The sequence below is a fragment of the Sinohyriopsis cumingii genome, chromosome 1 (assembly GCF_028554795.1).
Source record: "Sinohyriopsis cumingii isolate HCF-2022 chromosome 1, ASM2855479v2, whole genome shotgun sequence".
In the NCBI taxonomy this organism is placed as follows: Eukaryota; Metazoa; Mollusca; class Bivalvia; order Unionida; family Unionidae; genus Sinohyriopsis; species Sinohyriopsis cumingii.
The window spans coordinates 138,055,393-138,066,209 of NC_142961.1; positions in this window are offsets into that span (position 1 = coordinate 138,055,393).

Genomic DNA, 10,817 nt, shown 5'->3' on the forward strand with positions numbered 1-10,817 from the left:
TCAGAATACGAGTGATGAACTTTGCACCATATTCAGTTTGAATATGTTACAGAAGTTGTCATGGATGTAGTTCGTTCTTAATTCTGAACTTACTGTGTTAGTACATGTGCACAAATATATTTGCTAAGTTACATTTTCAGCTGATCAATCAAGTTATGATAGTAGTGAATGGGGATACCCTACGGACAATGGGAATTAGCATTAAAAACACCCCTGGGACACTCTACGGACAATGGAAATTTAACATGGCGAAAAATCGTGGGTCACTCTACGGACAAGGGGAATTTAACATGGGAATAAATCGTGGGTCACTCTACGGACAAGGGGAATTTAACATGGGAATAAATCGTGGGTCACTCTACGGACAAGGGGAATTTAACATGGGAATAAATCGTGGGTCACTCTACGGACAAGGGGAATTTAACATGGAAATAAATCGTGGGTCACTCTACGGACAAGGGGAATTTAACATGGGATTTTTTTTAAAAATTTTTTTTAAAAAAGGGGTAGGCAATTCAAAGACTATCTCTTTTCGAGAAATATGGCTGGCCCTGAAAAGGGCCTTTGGGTTTTATGTTAATGTATTCATTAACATAAATGGCACCGCATTGGTCTTCTTCTTGTTCTTAGGCTACGTCTCACTGTTGGTCCGTACATCAGCACTCTTTTTAGGCATCCTTGTCTTTCAACGTAGATCCTACGTATCCACAGGCTGGTGTTTGTCCTGTGGACAACGGTCCACTTCGATCGGACATACATGAGCAAGTCTGTCCGAAACATCATGGAAGACACAAGGGTGGATGACTCAACTGTAGTCCACATCTTGAAGCGACGAGAACAGGTGAATCAATGCAGTCAACGGCGCTTATTTATAGGGACAGAAAGGATTGAAACGGATTGAGTTCATTCACCAATCCAAACACGCGTTACAAAATTCAGCCAGTCGCATCCAATCCGAAGAGAGCAGTCTGTGACGTCACGTAGTCAATATAGATTCGCTAGCGCTTGTGTGCAGTCAATCTATGCGACAGTGATTCAACATGACGGAAACTCAGAAAACGATCCAGTGGGGTGCACCAGCAGGGGAGACTGCCCAAGGGAACCCGGACTTACTTTCAGAAGAGGTGAATTGGGATTTTGTGGATTTTCTCTCCTCGCAAGAATTTGTTCCGGAACCTTCGTTACTTTCTTCATTACCGCAAGTGGAGAATTTTAGACAGAGACAGAAAGAAGAATTGGAGAAATTTATACAACGACAAAAGGAAGCGGAACAGACTTTTCTCCTACAGCAACAGCAACAAGAAGAAGAGGTAAGAAAAAAACAACAGCAACAACAGCAAGAAGAAGAAGTAGCAGCAAAGAAACAAGAGGGTGAAAATCAAACGGTCACGGTACTGTTGGACATTTTAGCGGAGTTAAGAAGTCTGAAACAAATGTATCAGACTTCTTTATCACGACCGAAGAGAATACGACCTTCCCGAGCTAAACACGTCAACCCTGTGACTAAGCCTACCGTACCACCCTTAGTGATTTCAACCCAATCATTATCATCATCATCAACATTACGCAGTCCAGAAGTAGGCCTTGGCCGTGGCAAAGGCATAAGGCAGTTAAAGTTGATTGCTTAAACTCACCCCTACATCATAAAGAAAAAAGGCCCTTTTCAGGGCCACCCACATATCTCGAAAAGAAATACAATTTCAATTTGCCAATAACTCAAAAAAAAAAAATAACCCACCCATTTTACCCTATAGTACGTGTCTTTTTTTGTATGAGTGCGTGAGTGTAGCTTCTTATTTTAAAATCAAAACTCAAAGACTCTTACCTTATATCATTCATTTATTCTTTTCTCCATTTTTTACAATCCAATTCACAATTCACATCATAACACTTTAATTTAAAGTTCATTGACTTCTTCTTTTTCCTTGTTTAGTCTCTCTGTTTTTTGAATTTCTTCACTGTCACACTCTTTTCCTCTTCTTCCTCCTCACTTTCTTCCCTTCTTCTTTTCTTCTCCTGTTTCTTTTTCTTCACCTGTCTGCTTTCTTCCTCTGAAGAATTCCTCTCTTCCTCTGAAGAATCCCTCTCTTCTTCTGAAGAATTCCTCTTTTCTTCTGACTCCTCTTGTTTCTTTTTTGGGCAATCTGGAGACCAATGTCCTTTTTCTTTACAATAATAACAGGTATCTTGACTTTTGTCTTTTTTAGTCCCTGTTTTTGTTCTTTTTTGACGGTCTGGACACTCTGAAGACCAATGCCCTTTCTTCTGACAGATATAGCAAGTATCTTGACTTTTATCTCGAAAGGAAGGAGAGTAGTCCGTAGGCTGGTCTGAAGAGAATTTTCTAATGACCCCTCGCAAAGCTCTGACGAAACGTTCCATCTGGTCAGTCTCTTCCATCGTTGTGCTCGGCTTGAGAGTGAAATGAATAGTGAAAGGACAAGACACACACCCTTTTATATACGCTGGTCTGCTATGACTATAAAGTAGTTTATGGTGTTTGAACTTGAGTCATTTGACTTTTTGCTTTCAAGATGAAACGATCCCATTCATTCGAGAAGAAAGAAGAAAGTAAGAGGCAGAAACGTGATCTATCGCCTCGTACTAGGGCCGAAATCTTGGCACAAATTCATGCCAGTGATTTTGAAGAGGACATGAGTGAACCAGAATCCGAACCCTCTAAACCAAGTTCACCACCCTTTGTCAACCCTGAAAAGTACTATTCCATTCGAGAGACGGAAAAGCGCTCCTCTAGAAAATTTAGAACCACGGCTTACAAATACACGGTGAAGTTTAAAGATTTCAAGGCTGAAGTGCCGTTAGAGAAAGCAGAAGGGTTCATCACCGAGGTGTGGGATTCTTTGCTCACTTCACTCAAGCAGCAATGTCAACCCAAAGAAGACGATCGCTTGAGACTTTCCATACAACACGACGGTTTGAAATCCCCTGTTTGGATCGAGTTTAGCACCCCTGCAGAATTGACTGCTTCCAAAGTCATGGACAAGATTCAACACGTACAACAATCTAATGATCAGTTTGACATCACCGATGGTAAAGCCACACTGGACATGACCCACGTCTCTCCTCCTCAAGGGACAGGACGCAAAAAGATGTTATTGGTGGACGACCTTCGCAACACCAAAACGAGCCTCGTCCGAATTAACAACCCTCATGACCAGATGTGTTTAGCTCGTGCCATGGTGGTGGGACGAACCTATGCCAACAAGAACGACACGGTAGAATGGAAAAGAACCTGGGACACTATTCAACGTTCCGACCGAGCCAAACAACGAAACGAAGCAGAACTCCTGTTACAACAAGCCGGACTGCCCAAAGACACACCCTGTGGCATTCCTGAGTTGCAAAACCTGCAAGATGCCCTAGCTCCACGCTACACCTTGAAAGTGCACCCTCAAGAAATGCGCGGGCCTCTATTGTTTCGAGGCCAAGATTTTAAGGACGGAAAATACATTCATGTTTATCATCACGATGACCATTTCGATACCATTACCAGTATCACCGGATTCCTGGGATACGGTTATTACTGTGAGAAATGTGACTATGGTTATAATAATCGAGAGCAACACAAACATTGTGGATGGAAATGCTCAGGATGTTTGGCCTCTTCACCCTGTCTGAGCGAAGAACCAGTGCCTTGTTCCACTTGTCTGCGCACGTTTGTCAGCCCTACCTGTTACCAACAACATTTGAAAACGCAAGGTTCACAGAAGAAATGTGCTTGTCAACTCCTGAGATTGTGCCCTACGTGTCGACAAGGCATACGTACCAATAGTACCAAGGCACACGTATGTCGAGGAAAGAAAAAATGTCACATTTGTCACCACATCGTGGACTTGGAACACCAATGTTACGTGCAAAAATACCAACCCCCACCAGAGAAAGAGGACGGTCACAAGAAGAAAGGCAATTTCATCTTTTTCGATTTCGAATGCATGCAAGAGACTGGCATTCACATCCCTAATTTCTGCGTGGCTCATCGAGCGTGCGAGAAGTGCATTCAAGAACCTATCTTCAGTCATTGCCCTCACTGCAGCAAGATTCCTGGAGGGCGTGAAAAAATCTTTCGGGGACCAAAGACGCTAGACGATTTTGCCCAATGGGTCTTAGACCCCGTCGACAAGACGTGGAGCCAAGAGGACATCGAACTTTACGGAGATTGTCATCGTCATGCCACGGTGATGGCTCACAATTTTTCCGGATACGATGGACAGTTTCTTTTGAGGTACTATACGGAACATGGCACCGAACGTCCTAAAGTGACTTTGAACGGAGCCAAAATCATTTTCATGCAAGTGGGACAAGTACAGTTTAAAGATTCGATGAGCTATTTGGCCATGCCTTTGAGTCGAATGCCTAAAACGTTTGGAATGACAGAAATGGCAAAAGGGTACTTTCCACACTTTTTCAATACGGAAGCCAATCAACACGTCGTTCTACCCCATTTACCTGAGGCTCACTATTACGACCCCGACAACATGCGTACCGAACAACGAGAAGCTTTCTACGCTTGGTACCAGGCTCACGCCTCGGACCCTTTCGACTTTCAGGAAGAAATGCTAAAGTATTGTCGTTCCGACGTGGACATTTTACGGCGTTGCTGTGGAAAATTTCGAGAACTGTTCATGGAACACGGAGGGGTGGATCCTTTGAAAGAAGCTTGCACCATTGCCAAAGCGTGTTCCTTAGTGTATCGACAACGATTCATGCCTGAAAACACCGTGGCTGTCATCAGCCCTCAAACGACCCACTTTGTCAAACGTCAATACTCGGTCAAAGCCCTACGTTGGTTACATTACTTGTGCGACAAGGAAGACAAGTGGATTCAGCATGCCCGCAACGGAGGAGGCGAAAAGACCATCGGAACGTATTCGGTCGATGGCTGGGACTTAGAAAACCCCAAGATCGTGTACGAGTTTAACGGTTGCTTATTTCACGGATGTCCCGTCTGTTACCCTGACCGTAGCACTAAAAATCAGTTTTTGCAACGAACCATGGAAGACTTGTACCAGGACACTTGTCAGCGACGCCTAAAGTTGGAACAGGAAGGATACCAAGTGGTGGAAATGTGGGAACACGAGTACGATCACCGTATGAAAACCGATCCCGAGTTTAAACGCCTCGTGGAAAGTTACCAGTTCATGGACCCGCTGAACCCAAGGGATAGTTTGTACGGAGGAAGGACCAATGCCACCTGTTTGCTGTACCAAGCCGACGAAGAGAACGGAGAAGAAATCAAATACTTGGATGTGTGTTCGCTGTATCCCTACGTGTGCAAATATTGTCGCTTTCCTGTAGGGCACCCACAATTGCTGACGGAACACATCGACCTGGTCAACATTCGACAATACGAAGGCTTGATCAAGTGCAAAGTTTTGCCTCCCACGAACCTCTACCATCCCGTCTTACCTCACCATTGTCAAGGCAAACTGATGTTTCCCTTGTGCCGTACTTGTGCCGAAACGTGCAACCAAGACCAGCCTTGTCAGCACAGCCAGGAAGAACGGGCCTTGACGGGAACCTGGGTCAGCGTGGAATTGTTTAAAGCTCTGGACATGGGATACCAACTGTTAGAAGTGTACGAAATTTGCCACTTTCCCAAGACACAACAGTACCGCAAGGGTGACCCTACTCAGAAAGGCATTTTCGCTGACTACGTGGATGCCTTTTTGAAACTGAAGCAAGAAGCTAGCGGCTATCCTTCCTGGTGTCACACTCCCGAAGACCAAAAGACATTCAAAGAGAAATATTACGAACAAGAAGGCATCCCTTTAGACCACATCGAGAAAAACGAAGGCAGGCGATCGTTTGCCAAAGTGATGTTAAATTGCTTGTGGGGTAAAATGGCACAACGCCCGTGTTTACCCAAGACGGAATATTTGACAGAACCTTCCCGCTACTTCCAGATGATTCACGACAAAACCAAATACATGAAACACGTGGACGTCGTTCGAGAGAATTTGATCTTGGTCAATTACGAAGAAGATCTGGACTTTGTACAAGGCGACCCTTTTGGAAATGTCATCATTGCGGCTTACGTGACAGCTCATGCTCGCTTAAAATTGTACGAAGCTTTAGAACTGTTAGGGGATCGCGTCCTGTACTTTGACACGGACAGTTGCATCTACATCCATCACCCTATTCAACATCACCCTAACATCGAAGGAGACCGTTTAGGAGCCTGGACAGACGAGCATCCCGACGACAAGATTCTAAGTTTCGTCAGTGGCGGTCCCAAAAATTACGGCTACGAATACCGGGACAAACAAGGAGAAGTGCACACGACGTGCAAAGTGAAAGGACTGACTCTGAATTATCGTACCAGTCGTGTGGTCAACTTTGGGGTATTGAAAGAAGCCTTGCAATCGGGAGAGGATGGAAACTTTAAAGTGACCACTCACCAACCGAACAAGATTGTACGTTTACCCACTCACCACATCGTCAGTCGACCTTTGGAAAAAGTTTATCAAATCGTGTACCAGAAGCGAGTTCGACTTCCCAATCATTTCACCTTACCGTATGGACACGTTGGTATAAAACATTGGTTGTAAGAGGATAGCCACCCACCAGAAAGATGACTTCGCCACAGCAAGAATCGAGTGAGAAAACCGATGAGAACTCCAAGTTCAAACCCTACCATTTTCAAGTCTTCTTACCTGACTATTGTGATTGTGCCCGTCGATTGGACACGTTTCAGAAATGGCCTACGGATAGGGAAGGATTACCTTCTTCGCATGTTTTAGCTAGAACAGGATTTGTCTACTTGGGACCTGAGTCAGGATTGGGATACGAGGTACAGTGTTTCGCTTGCGGACTGAAGTTACGAATGGATCTATGTATCTATAAAGATTCAGCTATTCTGGAACATACTCGATGGTCTCCGCACTGCCCTTACCTTTCTATGGCCTTTCCACCCATTACACTACGGTACAATGTTGACGGTACCTTAGAGACGGTACCTTCCGAAACAAGACATAAAAAACGTAAAAAAGGAAAGATGTACAAACTGGAGACTGCATTGCGACTAGTATAAAAAGGGGGCTATGGTCAAGATCGATAGTTCATTGTGACTACCAAGACCGAGCTAACAAGATGAATACTTTGAAAGAGACATCGTTCCAGTTTGGGGATTGTAAAAAAGCTGTATCTTTCTCTACTGGATGGATAAGACCCAGACATTGCGACGGAAAATGTCCGGAAGGAAACTGCGATTGTCCATGTGGTTACCATTGTAATTGCGTAACGGAGTTTGCAGACGAGTGCGATTGTGAGCCTTGTGATGGATACGATGCTGTACCTTGTGACCTGAGCGATGCCGTAAAGCATCATGGGAACTTTAGTACCCCTACCCCTATCATGGAAAGTGATGCTGTGCGTGTCAAACCTGTGGGATGCGAAAGTGATGCTGCTCGTCCTCTTGGACATTTTACTGGGTTTCGTTTTAAAGGGGAATGTCCACCTTCACGTCTACCCCCTTACGGATGTCATCCAGCCCTGAGCAAACTCCTACCTATGTCACTTAACCCTCATCGAAACGAACCTGTGAAAAACGAATATTCGTTTCCTGTGCGTTCGTCGGAATACTGCGACTTTGAAAATCGTCTTCAATCGTTCAAAGGAAAATGGCCAAAGTGTCTGGGAGGACCAACCCCTGAAGAATTAGCCAGAGCCGGATTTTTCTACTTGGGCGAAGGAGATAAAGTCAAGTGCTTCAGTTGCAGTGTGTCACTTCACCACTGGGAACCGCAAGATTCGGCCTACGTAGAACATGCTCGATGGTCACCGAATTGTCATTACTTACCCTTAGTGGGACCGAGACATTGAAGTAACTTCTTACCATAATAATCTGTTCATGGATACTTTACAAGAGAACATTCGTGCTTTGCCTGTGGAGTTGAGAGAACGCATTTACCGAGAGCTGGTCAAAATACAAGTGAAACGTAAAGAACAATTGCATCCGTTACGTCACCGGTGTTTGAACCACTGGTACCTGAAGGCTATACAAGGACTGATTGAGTTGAAAGTGTTCCATTGGACAGACATTGATCAACGACCTCCTGGTTATAAAAAGGAATGGTTTGGTATTGACGATTCTATCTACTACATTGTAAACGTACTGCATCGAATTCCAGAGGAAGAGTTAACGAATTACCAACATCTTAAACACAATGTCAACTTGGTGAAAGAGGAAACTTCTGAACGAATTGTCATGTGTAGATTAGTGACTCAACGATTTAAATTCGACACTGAAGTGAAACCATGTTTGTGCAAAGAGTACATTTCTTGTGTCAGACCAAAGAGGATTTAGTATGACCTATTCATGGATACTTTACAAGAGAACATTCGTGCTTTGCCTGTGGAGTTGAGAGAACGCATTTACCGAGAGCTGGTCAAAATACAAGTCAAACGTAAAGAACAATTGCATCCGATACGTCACCAGATCTTTAACCACTGGTACTTGAATGGTATAAGAGAACTGATTCGTCAGAAATTCTTTCAATGGTCAGACATTGTTCAAAACTTTGAGGTCGCTAATGATCGACATGTTCATGATTATGGTTACTTCGAGATTCACCTAGTGCAATGCATTGAGGAAGACAAGTTAAAGGATTACCAACATATTTTACGTGGAATCTACTTAGAGGAAGAGGAAACACCTAAACGAACTCTGACGTTTCGGTTACAGTATGCAAGATTTAGATTCCCTACTGGAGAACGAAGATCTCTGGCTAGAAAGTACGTCTATTGCATCCGAAAAAAAGAGAATATAAAAAGAGGCTGCCATGCCACGGTTTATGTCACATGTCATCCAGCAGATTCCGTGGAAGGAACTCAATGACCTATTCATGGATACTTTACAAGAGAACATTCGTGCTTTGCCTGTGGAGTTGAGAGAAAGGATTTACCGAGAGCTGGTGAAAATACAAGTGAAACGTAAAGAACAATTGCATCCGTTACGTCACCAGATCTTTAACCACTGGTACCTGAAGGGTATAAGAGGACTGATTCGTCAGAAATTTTTTCACTGGTCAGACCTTGTTGAATACTTTCAGTATATGAATGATGATGGGCTAGACGTTCGTAATTTTGGTTACTTGGAGATTCACTTACTGCAACGTATTGAGGAAGACGAGTTAAAGGATTACCAACATTTGTTACATGGAATCTGCTTAGAAAAAGACGAAACATCTAGACAAACTCTGGCGTTTCAGTTACAGTATGTAACATTTAAATTCCCTACTGGAGAACGAACGTGTTTGGTTAGAAATTACCTTTATTGCTTCCGAAACAAAGACACTATAAAATCAAGTTGCCATGCCACGGATTATGTCACATATCATTCAACAGATTCCGTGGAAGGAACTCAATGACCATATTCAAACCGTGGATCATTACCATCAATTATTACAAGAACTGTATCCATTCAATTTGGGACGACAAGTGGTGTGTGTCTTAGTGACTTGTTTTCTGGGATTTCGTTTACCAGCCGATTCCTTGTGGACTCTTTACGATCAGTACTTACCACCTCCATGGCCTTAAATGGTCACGAAAAACTCCTTTTGTTCAAAGCCTTGCGTTTTCATCTGGATACTTCTCGACCTCAACAGGAAAAAAAGATTCGTCAACTTTTAGCGACCCAAGACGTGTATGACGATGTGTGTGTAGCTTGTGACTTACACCCTCATTGGACAGATGTTCGTGATTGGAAAAAGGGGGGTTTTGAGGCTTGGACCCAAGAAGTGGCCCAGTATGCACAAGAGTTGTTCAAGGAAAAAAGTTACTTTTCAACCCGTGTTAGTGACGGTGCCAGAAGAACCCGTCACCGAGAACAACCACTCGCTTCAGGACAGGACTGTCATGGACAGGCCTGAAAGGTCATTCCGGGAGGACACTTGTGTGACAATACCTCATGTAGAGACTGTAAGAACATTACACACTGTCCCTAGGACATCTTGGTTAACCAAAACATGTTGTACAGACACTTGTTTATATTCCACTTTGATCGCTTTGCTGTGTTTTATATTCCTGTACATCACTATTTGGGTTGTATGTATTTTTGTCTTTCGTGTTCATATTTGAAAAAAAACATTCAATAAACGTGTTCTGAAAAAGTATATAAACTCTTGTCTTGTTTGTTTTTTCGTGTCACAAGTGACATTTCTCATACCATGGCTACCTCTGCTGTCTCTGCTCCCTCTTCCTCTACTGTCAAAGTCATCGACGAACACTTAGATCGTGCCAGTTGGGAGGCTTTGTATCTTCGTCATCCCTTTAACATGCTCATTGCTGGACCTAGCGGTTCAGGCAAAACCGAATTCGTCAAACGTTTGATCGAACATAAACATCATTTGATCGATCGGCCCCCTCAACGGATCGTGTGGTGTTACAAAGAGTGGCAATCGGCGTACAGCCTCTTGCAAGAAAGTCAAGGCGATTCCATCGTGTTTGTGGAAGGCATTCCTAAAGAAGACGATGGCATCGTCTCTGACTCCCGTCTAACCCATTTGGTCATTTTCGACGACATGTTAGGAGAAGACGAAGAAGAAATTAAACTGTGGTTCACGCGCAAAGGACATCACCGTAATGCCAGTGTCGTTTACATCACCCAAAATTTGTTTCAACAAAGTAAAGCCCATCGCACCATCAGTCTCAATGCGCATTACGTGGTCTTGTTTAAAAGCCCTCGAGATAAATCGCAAGTGCAAGTCTTAGCCAAACAGTTAGGAACACCTTGGCTGACTCAGGCGTACGACGATGCCACTCAAACTCCACACGCCTATTTACTCGTCGATTTGAAA